This window comes from Pteronotus mesoamericanus, unplaced genomic scaffold, assembly GCF_021234165.1.
Source record: "Pteronotus mesoamericanus isolate MK-2021 breed Mesoamerican mustached bat unplaced genomic scaffold, CSHL_Meso_final contig_42, whole genome shotgun sequence".
NCBI classification, from domain to species: Eukaryota; Metazoa; Chordata; class Mammalia; order Chiroptera; family Mormoopidae; genus Pteronotus; species Pteronotus mesoamericanus.
Genome location: NW_026555157.1, coordinates 16,499,158 through 16,518,959, shown reverse-complemented (window position 1 = coordinate 16,518,959; position 19,802 = coordinate 16,499,158). Strand labels below are relative to the sequence as shown.

Below are 19,802 nucleotides of genomic sequence, written 5' to 3'. Positions count from 1 at the left end.
TCAGTGCCTTTTATATATATAGGTGCTCAATAAGTAGGTATTGAGTGAATAATCTATAGGAATCTAAATATTATGAATAAGATAATTTTCAAGATTAATGACTTATTTTCCCCAATCATTCTTATCTTCTTGAATGCATGTAACAAACTATTTTTGAGAGCCTTCTCATGCCAAGTATTAGGATAGCAATAAGTGATGTAGTGTGTGAATAATAAACATTTTAAAAATTAATGGCTAGAGTTAAAGCAAGGGGTAGAGATACAATCAGTGATGTTAAATATGCAGTTAAAAATACAGATTTCTTCCTCCTATCACAATTTTTAAAAAGTTTTATCCTTTATGAATCTCTTGTATTCCTGAAGCTTCATGTCAACTTTCAAATGATTTTTTATCCCAGCACAGAAAGAATTGCTTGAATAAAACTTCTTAAAATATAATTACAAGCTTAATGTTGGTAATTTGCTAAAGATAAAACACCAGCCTAAAAGATCAGGAACTACTGATGAATTGTGGAGGTAGCTATCTTTATGCTGTTCTAAAAAAGTATACTTAATTTTCTTGATCAATGATAAGTGAGTGCTTCTATATTTAGGAAGGTGTTAGTTAATGTAAAAATAAAATGTTTTAGCCAGACAAGTGTGAACATGATTTTAGACACTTAGTAATAATGTTTTTAAAAAGCCATTTTACTTATGAACAGCAGCCACAGATACACTGGTAAAATTACCTGAATTCAAAAGAATCTGTTTAGAATTTTGGCTTCCAAAGCAAATATTACACCAATAAAATTTATGACAAAATTAATTTCAGCTCTTACAGTCATCATTTGTAGTTTGAAAAGGAGTTCCAGAGAGCCCAGCTCCGTTAAATTTATGCAGAGTATAAAGAAATTAATTTGTTACCTTTGGCAGAGTTAAGTGACATCATGGCAGAGTTTAGCAGAGAAACTCTTATCTAGGAATGTAAGGTATTATTCAGAAAGAAAAGAAAGTTGAAAGAATCTTCTTGTGTGTCAGGGAAATATGAAGATTTATGCAAAACCTAAAATTTCCTACTTTGGTTTTTCCCACAGATTTTCTTCTATTGAAATAGAAATTAAAACTATGTTGAAGAAGATCATCTAAATTCTTTTATTAGATTGTGAAAAAGCTGTGAGATTAAAACAATAAATTTTAATTCAGCAAAGTTACGTAGGCAAATTAGTGAAACAGTGGTGTTAAAAAGAAACAAAACCTTTAGATAGATAATTCAATTAGATCATTTGTCAGTAGTGTTTAAATATTAACTATGGGAACTATGGCCTGAATCTAAAAGTTTGGTAAATTATGGGCGTATCAAGAAAAGGACTTTTTAAAAACTAAAATCACTGGGAAGAATAACATATATCTTTTTTAAAGGAAAATAACGGAAAAGGAAGTTAATGTACACTATGTCAGCTAATGGTTAAATTTAATGTAAGAAGAATATCACATATTCAAATAACTTTCTTGATCTTGTTTTACAATTTTGAATTCTTTTATTAATGTGTTAATTGCTTATATTTTAATGACTTTAAGAGGGATGTTTTTAAATAAATAGTACATAAAGTAATTTAGGTTAATTCATTTCATCTATACCTGAAGGAAATCGTTGTTCCCTAGTGGAAGCTGTGAAATTACTGGCTTAATAGACAGAATGGTTAAATTTTTATTATTTGACTAACATGGGAAGTGACACAGGGAATAAATTCCAGGAATACGTGCTATTAAAAGTGGTGTTCCTACTACTTTACATATATTATGAAATTTAATTATCACAAAATTCTGTCATTTATTGTTATTCTCATTTTATAGATAAAGAAACTGAAGCTTATAAAGTATAAGAAAATATTTTCCATAATACCAGCATTTTTCTTTCAGGAAGACAATATTTAAATAAAGATGTGTCTCACTCCAATACTTGTTTTTCCCTTTTTACTGCCATAGCCCCCTCATATGATGTTGGTAATTATAGCAATTGCAGCAGCAGTAGCAATAATAGTGATAGCACACACTTAAACATTGTTCCAGACACTATCCTCAGCATTAATTCTACTTTCGGGAAAAAAAAAAACTATGAAATATGTACTGTTTGTCCTAGTTTTGCAGATGAGAAAAAGAATTTGGAAAATAGGAGAAACCACTAATTGTATGGGTGTTTATAGATTTGTGTGATTCTAGAGATGCAAACAGTGAAATGCAGGCCTTCAATAAATTAAAATTTTATAGATGCTTTGTATTTTAATGTGGTTTTAAATATATGTCATCTTTTTCATAATTTATTTTTTAATACTGTTAATTGAGTCCTGGAAAGGTTATAAAATATTTAAATTTTAAAGAAAAAGAAGATAGAGAATAGACCCTATCTATATTTGGGGATGGGTAAGGAATGATGTGGACATATTTGAACTTCTTGGTTCCAGTATTACCTAAAAGACATAATTAAATTTACATTTTGATTTAGGAGCTTTAGAAGAGACCCTGAGGGAACTGACCCACATTAGTTGTCTATAAACAGGTTTCTAACCAGAGATAAAAATTGTGATTTTTAATTAGTATAAAAGAGAAAAGAACATGAGCGTAATTGGTAATTTTCATAATTGTAAGTGCAGGGAGTAGTTGGAATCCTCTTTTATTTAGGCTTTTTCTTTTTTTTATATCATCTGTACTACCTTTGGTAATAGCAACATAATATCATTGTTGCCATTGCTTGATAGATTAATAAAAGATTTTACCGTACTTAGTGGAGATGTGAGGGGGAAAAAAATGTATGTAGGAGTCTTGAAGGAACCATGGAGAAAACAGTGAACCATAGGAAGGACAGAGGGATATGGACCCCAGAATGGATTGAGTAATGACTAGCACATATGAAAGAGCTGTCCTCAAATGTTAGTAACTAAAATGGATCCTTTTGATTAAAAGACATTACTACCAGAGGAGACCATTGTTATATTATACATCTCCAGAGCAGGGCTTCAATAAGTTCAAAATATTGAGCAACCAAGAAATATAAGAAGTCCCCCAAATTGCAAAGATCTAGTTTGAATAACTTAAAAAGATTTGCAAAATGAGAAATCATTAGGTTTTATTAATGTACTTGTACAGTTTTATGCTTCGTATAATTTCCAAAAGTGTGAAAGTTGGTATTTGTGAATCACTATAATATTTTTTATATTGCAACCCAGTACACATGCAAACCTATTTTCAGAAAATCAGGAAAATAATACTTATTTTCTATTTTATGTTTTTTTTTTTGGTCTCCTCTCCCCCTCTTCCTCTTCCTTTCCATCTTTCCTTTTCTCCCTCACCCTATTCCTCTTCTCACTTCAACCCTCCTCCCCCCATCTCCACAGTCATTACCTACTAAAATATTTTGATAACTCCATCAGGCTCGAGACTTGCAGTGAATAGAGAATGGAGCACAAAAAATTATGATCTATAGATAAATATTAATAAATTTATAAATATGTTAGAGGTTAAATAGTTGTTTTTTTACTAATATCTTCTTTTATTTTGTTATTATTCGTTGGGCTCATGTATAATTCTTGCAAATTTTAGTAGATATACCTATGAATAATTTATTTCTTTTTTAAATTTTTTTATTTTACAGTCATGTTTATTCTATTACAGTTGTCTCAGTTTTTTCCCCTTTGCCCTCCTCCACCCACCCCATCCCGCCCCTCTCTCCCACAGTCAATTCCCATTCTGTTGTCCATGTCCATGGGTCATTCATACATGTTCTTTCTCTAGTTCCTTCTCCTTCTTTCCACCATTGTCCTCCTTCCCCATCCCCTCTGGTCACTTTCAGCCTGCTCCCTGTTTCCATGCCTGTGATTTACTTTGTTCGTTCGTTTAGTTTGTTGAATAGACTGCACTTATAGGTGAGATCATATGGTATTTGTCTTTCACTGACTGGCTTATTTAACTTAGCATAATGTTCTCCAGTTCCATCCATGTTGTCACAAAAAAGTAGGAGTTCTTTCTTTCTTTCTTTTTTTAATGTAGGTTGATTTTATTTATTTTTTTAAATGTCAAAATCCATTATAAAATATTTAAAAATTTAAATCTATTATAAAGTCTCAGCAATTAAAAACTATGACACCAGCACAGAAATAATCGAATAGGTCAATGAAATAAAGTGAGCATTCTAGAAACAAACATACATATCTGTCTAACTGTGATATATGACTGAATTGATATTTCAAATCAATGGGGAAAATAAGGCTTATTACAAAAAAGGTTCATGGATCACTATTACTTGAAATAAAACAAAGATAGAGCCCTATTTCACACATTATTGAAAAAATATTCAGGTGAGTTAAAAATCAATATGTAAAATCTAAGGAGTTTTAGAAGAAAATACAAAATAATATTTTTCTTACCCTGAAATAAAATCTTCAAACCCAGAAGCTATAAAGTAAAATATTGACAATATGACTATATTAAACATTTAAGCCTATTGGTAATATACATATTTAAAAAGTTGAAGGACAAGTAATAGAATAGGAAAGTATTTGCAGCACATCTCAAAAAGGGTTAATAGTTGTTTTAGGAAAAAATTTCTACAAACATTTATTCAAAAAAATGGGTAAGAATGCCAAAAATGTCATTTAAAGCTTTCCAAAAATAATAGAAATAGGCAAGAAATATATAAAAACAGGTTTAGTTTCAAGAAATAATAAAGTAACAATTAAAATAACACATCATTGTAACAATCAAACTACTAAGTATTAATAATGTTGGTAATATCAAGTGTTAGTGACTGTGAAAGGAACTGGGTATTCATAGACTCTTTTTCCTCTTCTTAAAGCCGTCCGTTTAGCATGTCTTGCAATGCTGGTTTGGTGGAGGTGTACTCTTAGCCTTCTTTTATCTGAGAAGCTCCTTATTTTGCCTTCCATTTTAACTGAGAGCCTTGCTGGGTAGAGCAGTCTTGGGTGCAGGCCTTTGCTTTTCGTGACTTGGACTATTTCTTGCCATTCCCTTCTGGCTTGGAGTGTTTCTGTTGAGGAGTCAGCTGCTAGCCATATTGGGGCTCCCTTATATGTTACTACCTGTTTCTCCCTTGCTTCCTTTAATAAGATTCTGTTTCTTTGATATTTGCCATTATATTTATGATGTGTCTTAGAGTGGGCCTCCTTCTGTTCCTGTTGAATGGGACCCTCTGTGTTTCCTGGACTTGTGTGACTTTTTTTCTCCTCCAATTAAGGAAGTTTTCCATCATTCCTTTTTCAAACAGCTTCTCTATCCCTTCCTCATCCTCTTCGCCTTCTGGTATCCCAATTATATGGATATTATTATGTTTTAGGTTTTCCTGCGTTTCCCTAAATGCCTCTTCATTCTTTTGGAGTCTTTTTTCATTTTCTTGCTCTTTCTGGGAGCTTTCTTCTAACTTATCTTCCAGCTCACTGATTTGCTCCTCTGCTTCATGTAGCCTGCTTTTGATCCCTTCTACGTTGTTCTTCAATTCAGAAATTGTATTCTCTTCCTCTTCTTGATAGTTTCTATGTCTTTTTTCATGCTGATATAGTTTGCAGTAAGTTCCTCATAGTTTCCCTGTAGTTTTTTTACAATTCTCTCCGAGCTCTCTGAGCTCGTTGAGTTTCCTTAGAACTGTTGTTTGAAACTCAATATCTGAGTGTTTACTTGCCTCTATTTCATTTAGTTCTCTTTGTGGGCATTCCTCCTTTCCCTTTGACTGGGGGGAAGTGTTTTTCTGTCTTTGCATTATTTGTGAGACTCTTTTTTGCTTCTGCTTCTTAAATTGGTCTGTCTTGATTTCCTGACTTTGTGCTGTGAACCTGTATAGTAGGAGACTGCTGTTTTTTCTTTCTGGATCTGCCTCTGATGGTTTCAGCTGTTGACGCCGTCTTAACTTAGGCAGTCTTTTGGAGACTTCCAGGAATCTACTGTTTGTAGCTGTCTCTGTCAGCTGTTAATGTAGTCACCCTGCACTCAGTAGGCCAGCTTAAACACCACAGGACAGGGCAGAATCCCTCCTGGGGATGGGTTATTGGATCCTCATGCTGCTGCCACTCAAGGGAGTGGTCTGCCTGAGATAGATAGTTCCTGCCATATGGGAGAGGAATCAGCAATGGGATCCCGCCAGCTATTCTCTTCGTTCTCTCCCCAAAGCCACTGTCTCCAGTCTCTCATCAAGTTTCTCTAGACCACTCTGAGCCCCCTTTAGCCAGGGATATACTATATGTGGGTGCTACTCTGTACTCAGCAGTCAGGCTTTAGCCCTACTGATCCATGGCCGAGTCCCTCCTGGGTACGGGGCTATTGTGTCCTCCCAAACTGTTGCCACTCAGGGGAGTGGTCTGCCAGAGCAAATGGCTGCTGCGTTATGGTGGATGAGTCAGCACCAGGATCCCTCTAGCTACTCTCTCAGTTCTCTCCCCCAAGGCTCCTTCCCCAGTCTCTCCTCAGGTGTCTCCAGCCCACTCTGCTCCTGCCTTTGCTGGAGTCCAGGGTAAGTGGCTGCAAATGAAAATGTATGCATTGAACCTTTAAATGGCTCTTTGCATCTCCAGCCATCTGTCTCTGGCAGAGAGCAGCCCTGCCACTTTTCGCAGTTGGCTCTTCGCTGTGTATGTTTTAGACTCTGGTGCTGTAGGCTGGAGATCCCTGCTTATGGTTTAGACCCTGTTCTTCTCATGGGGATCTAACTGGCTGTTTCAATATCCTTCTGGTGCTGCCGCATGTGGCACCCCACCCGCCTTCACAAATCTCTACCACACTCCTTACCAGTTAGGTTGTGCTATAGCTGATTCTTCTGTCTGTTTGAGGTTACAAGGCTCCTCTCTTGCTATTGTTCAGTTGTTTGTTCCAGGTGATTTCTTCACAATTTAGTTGTAATTCCAGGTTGGTCCTGGAATGACATCAGTGTGACTTCCACTTACTCCTTGGCCATCTCAATTCTCTTAAAATAGATTTTGAAGGGCAAAGGTAACTAATGCTATACTTTTCCAGCTTGATGAAATTACATTTTAAATGTATGTATATAAATTTTTATACTCTACTTTTTTAAACATGAAGTATGCTTTTAAATAATCAGCATTAAGATTTCAAGAGTTGTACTATAAAAATTTACAAGAAGTTGTACTATCAGTAATAGTTAATAATAAAGGCATTGCCTGATGGCTAGAATTTCTTCATATTATAGAGTTCTTTCAGCGATGGAAGGCAGTGCACAAAGCAGCAAAGAGATGAGTAAAAATAACTAAAAATCGTGTAGTTTACAAATATAATTTGGGACCCTATTTTATAATGCTTTTGAAATTGGGTTTTAATAGTATTTTAAGTAATTTATAGTTGGGTTTAATGTTTTGATAGTGAAAGTAAATATATATATTTCTCATTTCAAACATGGGTTTGAACTGTGTATAAAACATGGAGGAAGATATCACTCCAATTTTTTAAAAAAATCTGATGTTTGAGATATATTTATGTGATCTAGAAATAATTTACTCAAAACATGTGCTAGTAACTCTTTCCAAAGAGATTTTGAAATAGAGTATTTTGTACAGGTTCCAATCAACAAGGTTAATGTTTCAGCTAATTAACCAGATGGGGAGAGAAACATACATGCAATTTTAGTTGTACCCTGTTGTGAAAAATCATTTAAAGCTATAAAGCTTTTAAATTTCTTATTATTTTACTGCAATATTATTCAGTTTGTGACAGGAAGAGTAGAAGTTAACTATTTTGAAATCTTAAAAAAGTGAGTATTTTATAGAATATTTAATCATAAATTGTCTTAATTTTTTGAAATGGTACTTTCAGAATTATTTAGCATTTTTCAGAGATAGTTCACTTCCATCTATTTTACCACTCTCTAGTCTAATTATATAGTCAGTTAGTACTGTTTTTCAAAAATGTTTTTGATTGCAGCTTATAATGAGGGATGACTACAGAGCTATTGTAGTGATTTGAAGCATAATATATGAGTTTTGATTCACTATTTTATATCATGTTCTTATACACTTAAGTTTGACTCATAAACAAGTTCCTAAGAGGGCAGGGAGGTTTCTTTTTTAAAATACTGCATAGTGAATTTAATGTATCTTGAACTAATTTTTAAAGTAAATCAAATACATAAATGAGGAAATATAACTTTAATAAAATATACATGTCACAATTTTTTTTTAATATAAGCAGGCAAATTTCATAGTTAACATAAAGCTACCTCTATTTTCTCTTATTCACTACACTACATTGTTTATAAATAAATTATGGGCCAAAATAGAATATAGGCATTTATAATGTGTGTAATTGAAAAAATGCCTACTCTTTATAAGGTTTAAGGATATGTTGTGTTTTTTTACATTACTGTTTACAGTAAAAATATTAGATAATACATTAGAATACTACCCTGCAAACTAGAGAGAACATGAAGAAATAACATGAACTTCAAACTTAAAGAACCTTTTTGGAAATGACAAAAGCTCATAGATTCAAGTTGGAGAGCAAAGCTTAAATTTACACATCTATACATAAAATACATAATAAAAGAAGTTTTAGGAAGAATCCAATTAAAGTTTTTGATGGGATAATAGATTCCATAGAAATTTATAAAACTACATTAATATCATCTATAAAGAAATGTTTCTTGCTTAAAAATTACTCATTTAGGCACTTTATTTAATTTAGCTTTAGGAAGTTTTTTATGTTGATGTCTATTTCAGTGAGAGAAACTATTTTTCTTTAGTCTACTGAGGTGGGGATTATAATCAGCTGTAATAATTTTTAGGTATTGGGTACTATTTAAAGTTTCATAGATGTTAAAGTCAATGCCGTTGGCCAAAGTAGGAATGTGTGTCCATCTCTAATAATACTTTCCTTAATATTTCTTCACTTATCAAATTACGTTGCTGCAAGCTGTTTGTGCTAATAAGTACACTGGGATATTTTTATTTATCTTTCATACTGTTTTATCCAAGTATTGTTCTATTTCATAGAAAAAAAAGAGTACATAAAATTATAGTACATCTCTGAGTGTAGATCTGTCTGTAATTTTTGAAGTTTTCCTTTGATGATTTCCCAGTAATTTGATTCAAATCATTAAAAAAATTTTCTAAATAGTAACATATATAAAGACTAAGAACATAAAGCTTTTAGGAAACAAAAATAATAGGAAAATATCATTATCTAGAAGTAAGCAATGGTTTCTTAAAGACTACCTGAAATTCTTTCATTACAAATTAAGTTCAGGAAACAGGGAAAAAACAAAAGAAGTCTATTTGTCTTTTGCTCCTGATCATGATAAATGGTTGGTAGAGGAAAAAATTTTTAAAATTTACCAAAACAATTTTATGTTTAAGTGAATTTTCTTTGTTAATGACATGTCTTCCAACAACAAAGATGCTTACATTTAAATTTTAAAATAAAACCAAATTATTTTTAGTTTATTTTTACTGTTTATACTATTACAGATGTCCCCATTTTCTCTCCTGTTGCCCACCTTCTCTTACCTACCTGCCCCTCCCCCTTCCCTTTGGCCATCACCATGGGTTACGCATATATGTTCTTTGGCTAATACCATGGTGTTAAAATTTATTAAAAAGTAATGAAAAGTATAAGGAATTTAAGGGTATAACTCTCATCTACCTCTCAGATGAATTAGAAAAATCCCCATCAGTGTAGAAAAAGTGGGAGAAAATATTAAATAAAATGAAAATATGCCTTTACTTATTTAATTCACAACATATTAAGTGAATGCCTATTTAGTACCAAAGACCAGGAGTTTATAAAAGTAGTGTCACACTTTTTTTGGCATATTAAGCTCCATTTACTAAAACAAATAAACCTGCAAACATATATTCTTTTAGGTAAATTATCCTCTTGCTGATATGTAGACATTTCCTTTGCAATTTAATTCTTTAAGGAGGACTTACTATATATATTTTTATGATTGTGGGTCTCTCATATATTTTAATATATACACATTTTACTGTGTGTGTGTGTTGGTATGTTTTCAGGGACAGTTTTTCATTTCAGAAAAAATGCCTCCTATATAAAAAAGAAATTATAGAATTAGAAAATCATCATTTTCCAAAAACTAAATGGAATATTTAATTTAGCAAATATTTTTAAAGGATGTTAAAATCACTAGTTGAAATATTTGGGGAAAATGATATTTTAGATTTAAAAAAGAGACATTCAAATGGAAAATGTAGACCTTGATTATGTAGGTAAATTCGAAGATAAACTACATTTTTAGATAACATGAAAGAATCAGTGTCAATTTTATTAAGCATGATAATGCTATTATAGTTAGTAGGAAACAGTATATTTCAAAAATGCCAACTAAAGTATTTATAATTAAAATGTTATGATTTGTGAAATTTACACTAAAATTAAAATTATAAAATATATAATATGATACTTATAATTAAATCTAAATGATGCAACTCATTCACCTTTACATTTTCCTGTATCTTTTACTATTTTTGAGGTGGGAAGAATTACAAAATATTTTTAAGATCTATTATAAAATGCACATCAATTATTCTGCCTACTTTTGCATTTTATTACTTTATCAAAAGCCAATTAAAAGAGAACTATTTTTCTAGTATTTTACATATATCATATTCCTTGAATCACATGAATTAGAAATAATGAAAAAATGGATGAATCTTCAGTAGAATAAATCTGCAGTATTTAGAAAAAAATTAAATTGCCTTAGTACATATGCCTTCTACTAATGATATACTTAAGTATTGGAATTCTAAGTTTTAAAACTTACAGACTAGACCTGGCCAGTGTGGCTCAGTTGGAGTGTTGTCCCATAACCAAAAGTTTGCGTGTCTGATCACTGGTCGTGTCACACGAGTAGGTTGAGGGCTCAATTCCCAGTGCTAGCACGTGGTCCCCAGTCTGGGCGTGTATAGGAAGAAACGAATCCATGTTTCTTTCTGCCAACCATGCTTCTCTCTCTGAAAGCAATGAAATAAATGTCCTTGGGTAAGGATAAAAAAATTTTTAATGAATAAAAATTAAAATTACAGACCTTCCTTTGTTATTCATCTATTGTTAAATTTCTTTAATTGCATGTTTAAATATATTTAGATTGCACACTTTGCCACTGACAAACATCTATATAGCAAGTACACTAGTTTATTAGGATTTCCCTAGCTCTATTTCGATTTTCAAATTTCTCCAAATTAAATTAGCTATAACCAAATACTCTTGTAATTGTCCAGTTTTGTTAGCACCTAGCAAAAAGTGAGAAAAAAAGCAATGGGGAAAAAGTTGGGACAACTGTAATGATCAACAATAAAAAAAGTGAGAAAACAGGAAATTTTCAGGATCAAGTCACAGATCATTATGAAAATTCAAGGAAGTTTATAACATATGAATGGTTTTTGGGATAAAAGAATATAGTATGAAATTATAGGGATATAAAGTAAGTATATAACCATAAATTTTAAATTGAAATTGGAGGAAAGTTAAATATGTGAAATAGTTAGTACTGGGTTGAGTAGTCACAGCAGGAAGAGAGTACAGGTACTTGTTTCTATTTTGAACTACCAAAAACGTCCTGTGATTACCATCCTGTCATACAGGATGAAATAACCAAACAACAGTTATCATTTATGAGAAATGGCTTTTTTACTATAGCATTTTATTACAAAATATTTTATAACAATTGATGAAAAAGACTCAATTGAGTTGAAGTGATGTAGTATTATAATGTACAGAACAAACCAAGTATAAGATTTCTTACCTCAAAAGTCTAGTACTTACTAAAACTTTTAGGAATATCTGCATATTATGGCATTTTCCTTTTCCATACATCCCACCTCAACACACACATACACTCATATACACACACAATCTTAACTGATAGTTTTATTTATTTTTTAAAATTTTATTGTTGTTCAATTATAGTTGTCTGCATTTTCCCTCCATTACTCTCCCCAACTTCTCACATTCAGTCCTCCTCATGCTGTTTGGTTTTCTTGAAGCAATTAACATAAATTATACAAGTGATTTTCAAGAAAGAACTTGTGCAAAAAAAAGAATCTACAGCCAACCACGTGAATTATGCAAGGATCAACAGTAACAAGATATTTTCTTCAAAAGCCTTAATAACAAATTTATTTACATCCAAATAATCTGCAAAATTGTAAAGCTTTTGATCCCAATCATGACTAGAAGTAAGTTGTACCAGGGCAGGGATTTTTATATGCTTTGCTCACAACTATGTAAAAAAATTACTTGGTAAACAGTGAGCATGAAATTAGTAATTATACTTTCATAGCATCATATAAGAATATGCTTCACCAAAGCTAGTAATCTTTTAAAAAATAATATGAAATCAATAGTAATATTACTTAAGTAATGAAAATATGGATATTACATATTGAAAATAGTTTCCATTTATACAGCAAGCTCACCCTCTTTTTATAAACTTGACAACAATGCAAACCATATTTTACTCAGTTGTTTTGAAACAACACATAGCATTAACGTTGAGTTTTATTATATTAGCCAATTTAATAGGCTAAAGTATGTTTTGATTTTCAATACTTTGCTAGTTAGTTGTTAGAAATGACCATTGGATTTCTTTTTCATAAATTGTCTGATGATGCTCTTTACTAGCTCTCAGGCCCTTACTTTTTAACTGTTTCCAGTGTGTATCTTTAAACTGCAATACTTCGTGTAATTTTTATGATCAGTAGCTAAATATTTCATTCTTAGAGACAGATTCAATATCTTCATCCTACCCTGGCACACCCAGAAATAAAATGTAATATCCACACCAAACCTAAATGAAGAGTAATGTAATGTGAACAATGATGTTTCAAAAGTACATTTATAAAATGTATGTAAAGAAATGAACCAACTCATGACCATTACTTGTTCCATTGTAGTATTTACACTTTTCAAGAAATACTTTAAACTAGTGATTATTTTTTAATTGGGTTCCTTAGACTTTCAAATAACTCAAAATTTCTGATGTTTTCCAGAATTTAATGCTCTTGGTAATTTATCACACACTATTCTTCTCAACAACTTTATCACTTTTATAGCCATTTATCAAATAATTCATTCATAAGTTTTCAGTTTGTCTATAACAAATGATGTCAGTAATTATAATCAACAAAATTCAAAATTTTAAAACGAAAAATTAGTATTTTTTTTAAATCTTTCTTGGAATTCACTGAATGTCCTAAATCTCTGTTTAGACATTAGAGTTTCTCTGTCATGCAATTTATAAATTTTTAAAAGTATTTTATTTATTTTCAGACAGAGGGGAAGGGAGGGAGAAAGAGAAGGAAAGAAATATCATTGTGTGGTTGCCTCTTGTGCACCTCTTACTAGGGACATGGCCTGTAACCCAGGCATGTGCTCTGACTGGGAATCAAACTGCAACTCTTTGGTTCAAAGGCTGGGGCTCAACCCACTGAGCCACATCAGCCAGGGCTGCAATTTAGAAATTTTTTTATCATCATTTTTAAATATAGTATTTCTGCCTTAATCTCTCTCTCCTCTCTATATGGGACTTTGGAAATATGTGCAAGTCATTTTCATACTGGCCCTCAGATCTTTGAGATTCTATTCTCTTTTTTTAAATCTTTCTTTTTCATCTGTATACTTTGATGCAGATGATTTTTATTTACTTCTGCTTCAGGTTTGCTGATCCTTTTTTCTGTTTTGTTTAATAAGTCTTTAATCTCATAGAATGAATTCTTTAATTTCAGATATTGTTCAATTCCACAATTTCTTCTTGGTTGCTTTGTTTTATTTTGCATTTTTCATATCTCTCCTGACATTTTTTATATCTTCATTCATTATACTCATCTTTTCTTGCATATCCTCAAACAAGTTTATCATAACTATTTTTAAATCTGCTCTATTAATTTCAACATCTAGTTTGTATGTCTGTTTAAGTTGATAGATTTTCCTCTTGATAGTAGATGACATTTTCCTGTTTTTCCATGTATAGTAAACTTTTATTATATCCTGGATATTATGGATAATTTATTTTAGTAACTTCAGATATTTAATTTTCCTCTAAAAATTTACTTCTAGCATGAGTTAAATTACAAATCATCGTGCTTTTTCTTTGGAGGCCTGATTTTAGGCTATGATAGAGCTATTGAAGGTTATTATGGTTTTCTATTTAGTTTTAGAGACAAGATCTTTATTTCTAAGGCACAGCTTTTCTAGTTTTTCAACGAAAAGCTGAAGTGTTTATAATGCTTCTCTATTTCTTGGGACTCGAACTGCAACTTACTTCTCTTGGGGTGGGCAGCTACTGAAATCGCTACTAAACTCCTTCAGGCTTTCAGCTGTTTTCCTCTGGGGTGCTTTTCTTCTTGCCCAGAGCAAGAGCAGTTTGAATTAGCTAAGGTTTGCAAGTGCAGCTTTTGGAATCCCCCTTCTCTTGCTCCCCACAGCTGCACACCCACCCCGAATTTCTAGCCGGTCTGAAAGTCAAATAGTCCAACCTTTGATTTAAATAAATAAAACAGCAGATTTCTACTTGAGTTCTTTCCCTCTCCTTCCAGCCAGCCTTCCCGCCTATAACGGAGGCACCCTCAGTGTAGATGGGGTATCTAAAGTGTGGAAACGCCACCAGTGTGATAAGCTTCTTTCAAGGATCTTCTTTAGTTTCTGCTCCTTTAAGCCTCCTGCAGCTCCCTCATCACCCTCTTCCACCAGACTTTATTTTTATTATTAACAGAAGACTGAGTCCAATATAAGCTACTTTACCATTATCAGAAGCTGAAAATATCCCCATTAGTTTTTTTAAAAACTAAAATCTAATAGTAACACTTAAAACGCTGTCAAGCAGAAATGAATATTTCAACTGATTTTGTGTTTTGTTAAATCAAACTACATCTCGAGTAACTAAAATTTTACTGTATGTATAACTATGTGATAATAATATTGTAATATGGTATAGGAATATTTATAAAAATTAATTTATAGTATTTTTAAATGTTTTCAAAGATTAGTGGAGTTTAGATAAAGTTGTGAATTTAAGAATGGGCAAATAAGTAGGCAAATAAAATTGAAATAAGGATTAACAAATCAAGTACTTAAAAGAATCACATAATTCAAATGTCTTTTCCATAAAGGAATATAAATCCTAACTATGAAAATATGTGTTAGAAAAGTCCTTTACATCTGATAGCTCTAAATATTATATTTGCTCCTAGCATGGTAAAACTTGTCTTCTTCATTACTTGTTTTTATAACTAGCACAATAAAGAGTGGTGATATCATTTATAATTTATATCCATTTTCAATTGACAGATTTAAAATAATATTGGTTCTCTAATGTCCACCCAAAATGTACAAGTTTAAATAATTCAGTAACACTGAGAGCACTTAGTATTTACTCTTTTAGCAACCTAAGTATTTGTTGCTATGATTGTTTTCACTAAACCTGAAGAGAATACTCATATCACAACTACTTTTGGATTTTAGAAAACAACTATAAATAAATCATTAATAGTTTTACTACATGTTCTATAGTCAATATTGAGGGGAAATGAAGTCAAAATATATTTTTATGTTGTAACTAATTACACTGATCATTTGAACAAGTAAAGGATGATATATTTTTACCAGCTTACAATTATCCTTTTAATTCATAGTTAAAAATGATATTAGTGATATTTTCATTTATGGTAAATACACATACACACATATATTTATATCTCTATCTGTGCGTATATATATTATATATGACATGTATATGTAAAACAAGCCCATGTAGTACATATGTAATAATTATTGTTATTAAACAATGCATTTTATATTTTACAGACTGGATAAGGGCATATAATTTTTTATTAATTTTGAAAGTTCAATATATAAATCATATCAAAAGTCCTAGATAGTTCTGAAACATCAATTTCATTTTGTACAAAAGATACCATCATAAATATTACAGTTTTCCTCAGAAATCATTTTTATGTATGTGTAGTTCTATTGATGCTTCTGATCTGAATCACACATGCATATTTTCAAATACAGTGTGATCCAAATTAGTAAAATGTAATTATATTTATCTTGAAAATATTGTTAATTTTACAGGGGAAGACTCATTAGTGAAAATGAATACATAATGTCATCATATCACACCTTCACCCTACAACACTGCTAAAACAGTATGGAAAAAAAAAAAACCTCCTAAGGAAAATTTGATATAGCTTTCCTATGCTTTTCCAGACCTATTTTCAACACTGCTAAAAGGGGGGAAAATTCAAGAAGGCACTGAAGAGACCGCCTCACCAGACCCTGATGTTACTTCTCTTCTGGATGTACAGGCTGCAGCTCCATAGGAGCCAGGTTGGAAAAGTTTTTAGGAAAACAACATATTCATTAATAACATATATTTTTAAGTAGAAAGGTTATTTTCGTGTGGCAGTTTGTCTTTTTAGGCCCCAGAGTTAAGTATTTTTAAAACTCCATACTTTTACTTTGAACTTAACATTTGTTTCTTAATTGTTATTTTTAAAAAGGGTCAATGACATACATCTGGTTTCTCAAAATTATTTTTGGAATTTAATGACTTTCAACCTTGCAAAATTAGCTGATTAAGCTTAAAAATATCAAGTTGTTGTTAATCCATTATAATGACAGTATGATGATGCTAAATTACTGTAAAAATTTTTATCAGCTTTTTTAAGCTCTTCTGTATATACTACATAAATGGCAGAAAGTAGTTTATATAATGCTCTTTCTTTACACTTCAAACTCAATAAAATATATATTATTGATCTTAATTTTAAGTGAAAGTTTAAAATAATAAGTTTTTACATGATGTTGTCGATTCTTTATGCCTGGGAAGACTCTGAAGATACAGGTCAATGAGTTAGCAAAATTACCTTAAAAGGCCTTTATTTTTTCTCAGACTAATCTCAAAAGTTAAATTTCAGATTATGTGTGTGTGTATATATATATATATATATACTTTCAAAGCATAATAACTCTCGACCCAAAATGTTGAAATGCATTACAATAAAGAGGGGTAATAATAATTTTGCGTATAATAATTTTAGGATATTTTTAAAAAGCTGTTGAGACCTTTTAAAGATATAATTGCCTAACAAAAATCAAAGTATATAAGCATAAAGAACTAAATAATTTAACTTTGACTATAGGAACATAATTAAATAACTAAGAAATGAATTTAATTTAAAGAAAACATCTAAGAAAAGCAATAGGTAATGTACCCAAACTTTTTTTATTCTGAAATAATAGCTACACAAAAAGTAGGATTTATCTTTAAACATATTTAAGAACTAATGTTGAAATAGCATATAAGTCTACATATTGACTTAATTAAAGCGTGGTACTTCTACAGTTTAGGATAGCTCTCTGGTGATCTGCTGATCTGACTTTTTAACAGAAAAATACGCAGTAATCTATACTAGATATATAGGCTTTGCTACATCTGCCTTGTATTTTATTATTGCTTTAAGGGAATATGTTTTGTTATTCTTCTTTCTCTAGCACTGAATTGTAAACTACCTGAGAGAAGTAATTACATCTTAATATACCATTTATGTTCCTGTCTCTTATGAGGTCTAATAATTTAATTTTTAAATAGTAACTACTTAGAGAATTTGTTGATAGAACTGAATGAACAAATACTTGGCCTAAAATGTGTTTTATTGACTTGTTTGAAAATATACTATCTGTTCCTACATTTTGTATAAATTCAAAAGCATTTATAAGTTCATCTGCCTGGAAACCATAAAACACTTTGGCGTAGACAGCTACTCTCTTTTCTTAATAGTGTAAGACAGCGATTTCAACTTTTTCATCTCATGGCACACATTAACTAATTACTAAAATTCTGTGGCACACCAAAATATACATATTTTTTGCTGATCGGACAAAAATACATGTAATTTTAATTCATTCATAACCAAATGGCTATTGTTGTGTTGGCTATTATTATTTTTTTATTTGATAGTCTAAGAAGAAAGAGGTCAGTGGCCCAGAATAAATAGTCTGGTATTACATATTTTAAAAGTTTTCACAGCACACTGGTTGAAAATTGCTGGTCCAAGACAGTGCTGATTTGACTAGAACAAGAATGGTGATCCAAAGTATATTGTAAATCTCAACGTTTTCTTTTCATTTTGTATTGAGTAAATAATCAGTGAGATTAAATTTTTACTCATTGGACCTGTTTACACATAAAGTAAATAATAACAGTGTTCTTTATTTTTGTGAGATAAATTAGGCTGCTCTATTCTGTATAGTATATTATAGATTAACAAAACAGAACAGAGATGAGGCAATCATTTCTAAGGGGAAAATGGAACAAGGAACAAAATTTTCTATCATGTTGAGATAGAGAAAAATAAACTTTATTAACCTGTTAATAGGTAAATAATTTTAATTAATGAGTTAAATATATTTTTTTTCCATGAAGAAGAAATGGTCATATATAGATTAGCTTCATGAATTCATAGTGACGGGGTAGATAAGTAACACCTCTATAAATACCTGCTCCCAATGAATGAAGAAAATTTCAAAAGCAACTGTCAGAAAGAGTTATGGTCCTTTAGAAGCAGTCCAGTGACTAAGAGATAATTTAGTTGAACCCTCTAACCTTATCTCATAATAGAAATTATATTTATATCTACATATGTATATATACATGTAAGTATATAAATATATATGTATATATAAACACACAATCAGATATGTGTATATCATCTATGTTTGTGTTTGTTCATGTATTGACAGAAGCACACAAAAGTTTTAAAACTTGTAGGTGAAAGATGTACTAGCAGCTTGTATTTTTCTGGAGAAGAAACTAAAAATTACCTATTAAATGAAAATAACAGATAAAGTGACTTTACAATTTGGGAAATTATCTTTGAAATGTAACAAAGATTAAGCAGTTCGTGATATATATTCTCTAATATTAATAGTGCTATTCTAAAGCATCATCAATTGTATTACATTCATCGGTATATAAACTTCTGTAATGTTTATCTCTTTCTAACTTCTCTACATTTTTTCATAAAATTTCATAGAAAATTAACTATATGTTGTTTCTGTCACATCACCATCAAAGAGATGTCTGTACTACCTGTCTTCTCTCAGAAAACCACTCTTGTTAGACTTTGGCCAACTGTTCCATCAAAACAACTCAATGCAAGATCACCTCTCATTGTCAAAGTAACATATTGTCTGTGTAACACTCACATTGTCAAAGTCAGAGTCAACTTTTGAACTTTTCCTTACTTGATTTATTAGCAGTGTTTATCATATATAATAACTATCTCTTTTTGAAACAATTGTATTCCTTGGCTTGTATAACATTAATTTATTTAGTTTTTTCTCTTACCTTTTGCATTTCTTTGGCTGATTCCTCCTGTGGGGATCGATAATTTGACTCTTCTAGATACTTCCATCTACTCAACATATTGTCTTGATCAGTTTCAAGACTAAAAATATGTTAATGAATCATGAATTGATAGTCCAACATGGACTTCTACTCTGAATTCAGATTTGTATATCCAGAGTTGTACTTATTCAACATAGATGTCTATCAGGCATTTTGTATAATATAGCCAAATCTGAACTCATCAGCTCACACCAGCCTCTTTTTTTTAATAGTCATCGTGGTTTCACAAAAGGGAAATGCCAGTATTCCAGGAACTCTAGACAAAAATTTGGAGTTATATTTGGCTTCAGTTTTTCTCAAAGCTTATAATTTATTCAACAGCAAATTTATATCAACTGTGGGGAGGGTGGTGAGGTTAGGGGATGGAGGGATCAAGCAAAAAAGGAAAA

At 31.2% G+C, this 19,802-nt stretch overlaps 1 protein-coding gene across 2 annotated transcripts in view; it reads left to right on the top strand.

The window, feature by feature from the left end:
- The window catches only part of EPHA6 (EPH receptor A6), an 877,165-nt gene that overhangs the window by 100,819 nt on the left and 756,544 nt on the right, over window positions 1-19,802 (top strand). The gene's annotated exons all lie outside the window — the stretch shown is intronic.